Source organism: Octopus bimaculoides, chromosome 20 (assembly GCF_001194135.2).
Source record: "Octopus bimaculoides isolate UCB-OBI-ISO-001 chromosome 20, ASM119413v2, whole genome shotgun sequence".
NCBI classification, from domain to species: Eukaryota; Metazoa; Mollusca; class Cephalopoda; order Octopoda; family Octopodidae; genus Octopus; species Octopus bimaculoides.
Window position 1 is genome coordinate 4,161,108 of NC_069000.1, and position 3,016 is coordinate 4,164,123.

Here is a 3,016-nt window from a genome sequence, read left to right on the forward strand (position 1 = left end):
TATAAACGTTCAGCTTGAGACTATAGTAGAAGACTCTTACGGAAGGTTCTGAACCCGTCACCATGTGATTACGAAGCAAACTCCTTACTACACGGCCATGCACGCGCCAATGTTCTGTTCTGATTCCGATTAACTCCCAAATACAGTTTGAGACATACTCCGAATGTAAATGAGATTCTCCATCATACTATCATTAATATAGTAATTACGTCCCTCCATTCTATGTTTTAAATTGAAGGGCAAATAATTAAACCTTACCCTCTTCCTTTTAAAATCTCGTTCTCTCTTAATCTGGTTCTCTCTTAATCTCGTTCTCGTAATTTTGCAAGCCTGCTTTCACCCTGTCCTTCATTTTTAATTTACACATCGCTCTCGCTTTACTCTCTCTCTTTCTCTCTTCCCTCCCTAACTCTTTTTATTCAATCTCCAAACCCTCTCTCCCCCCCCCGTTCTTCTCTTTCCCCATAACCCTCTTCTCTCTCTCTCTATCTATCTATCTATCTCTATCTCTCTCCTATCTGTCTTATTTTCGAAAATTACAAGTTGAAGATTAATGTACAAATACGCTGGTATACTGCATTGTGTGTGTGTGTGTGTGTGTGTGTGTGTGTGTGTGTGTGTGTGTGTGTGTGTGTGTGTATTATTTTAAACAGGAAAAGATTAACAGCGACTTGACAGTTTCGGTTCAGTTACTTTCGTCAGAATGTAAGACTTCCTTGGGTTTTTTTTTCAAAACTTATATATATTTTGATTCATTTTGTGGGCGGAGCATATTGGTTTCAAAGTCGGTGTGGTTTAATAATGCGTTTTTTCGGTGATGGCGGGTTGGGGGTGCAAATAAACAGACATCTTCGTCAATAATTTGATCGAGTGAACAGAAATACGGCGTTGCGAAGCAAAGGAAGATGGATAGGAATAAGGAGGAGAATAAGAACTGAACGAAAGCAACAACAACAGCAACAACAAGGTGAACGTGTTTTATGTGGTAGAGAAAAGGAATATGGGGGAGGGGGAAGAAAAACGCTGTTCTGGTTGGGTAGGTGTCTGTTTATTTCAAGCTGGAGAACTCTCCTTTGCTTCGATTAATTATATTAAATGTAAGGAATTAATGATTGGTTTTATATTCTGGTTTGAGTTCAATGAAGCATGACTGTGAACATAGGTTCGATTTCTATAGGGTTAAAGGTCAAAGACAGGTCATGATCTGGGATTTGTGTTCAAAGGTCGCCTCCAAGTGTAAAATCAACAAGGGAAGTGGATTGTTGTTAAGATGGTTATGTCTTTTAAAAATAGACCGCTTGTCCGCTTGAATATTGCTTTGATTCATTCCGTTGCTACTCTGAGTTCATAAATGTGTTCTGTATGAAGCTCTTTTGCGTATGCTCGACTGTAAAGAAGGGACATATTTATGAGATAGTCAATAGCAGCCATATTGTCTTCCGGTGACTGAAACAATAACAATCAGGTGATCTACATCGACCAATGAGAATCGCCTTTCCGATATTCCCTTAATATATCTCTTCTCTCAACCGTTGGCCCCTTGCATCCAGAATATCAGACCATGTTTTCCTTAATTCTTTATCAGTGTTGGAGAATTCTTCATTTTTTAGCTTATTTCCTGTTTTCACTTGGATTTGGTCTTAATTGTCGCAAGGAATTTGTTGAATCGAAGTAAAAATATTTTCAATAAATCAACAATTTATCGGATATGGTTTATCTTTCATCTTTTACTTGTTTCAGTCATTGGACTGCGGCCATGCTGGAGCACCGTCTTGAAGGGTTTAGTCGAACAAATTGACCCTAGACAATTATTTTAGCACTAATTCTCTCTAACTCAAGATGGCTACAGTTGATAAGAGGTTGCAAGTGGAATTTTTCCGTAGTGAGGACTAGCTTTGTCCCCACTGCACCACTCAGGTGAAGTGTGCAGCGTAAGGGTCGAAACGCTTGCAACTCTGAGATACCTGCTGACGATACGGAAAGGTATCCAGCATTGCAATGTATTTAGAAGGGCTTGCAAAATCTCTAAGTAGTCCCTGAGGGTTCTGCCTGGGGTAAAGCATCTCTGATATTTATTTCACCTATCGTTATTTATTCATCTTTGTTATCCATATTCGCGCCAATGAGTTAAGTCTCTCAGCTCGATTTCATTTAGTCTTCTCACAGTTTCCTTACTGAGCGTACTCTGTCTCTTTATCACAGAGCTAAACCCACAGCCGCATTTGGAAATCATATATGTCTTTCGCAAAACTCATCCAATACATTAAAACAATTTAATTTTTATGACTCAAAACAATGTTCAGTTGTATAGCTGGTCTTTTCAAAGCACGTCTAACCAAAATTAATCTTTTTAACCGTAAAATGCTATCAGCTGAAAAAGTCTGCGTTCATACAATTAGCATTTCATTGTTTATTCTTTTGAGAAAATGAGCTCCCAGTACAAAGATTGAAAGAAAGCTATGTCCAGCGTTTATCGCTTTTGCTAACGTTTCTGCTATTGTCCAGGCCTTACTAACAGACAACAGAATCGTTTCAATAGAAACTATGAAAAATAGCATTATAATTCTATCACTGGCTGAACGGCTCGAAATAAAGTAAAATTCGTGAACTGCTGCCACGCATGCTGATTGGTATATTTGTCTAAAAGTATTTCACTGTCCGCCATGTCGTGGTGAAGATAACGAAAATATGTGATGATAGGAAGATGTGTGCGTTGTGAGGCGGGAATGTATATAGGAGTTGGGGGGGGGAGGTCACTGATAAATAATATTTTTGGTTTGTGCAAAATAAATAGGCAGAGGGTGGATAGAGGGGTAAAGAAAGAGAAACCGAGAGATACAGAGAGATGAATGGATGGATGAATAGATAGATAGATAGATAGATAGATAGATAGATAGATAGATAGATAGATAGATAGATAGATAGATAGATAGATAGATTAGATAGATAGACAGACAGATAGATAGATAGATAGATAGATAGATAGATAGATAGATAGATAGATAGATAGATAGAT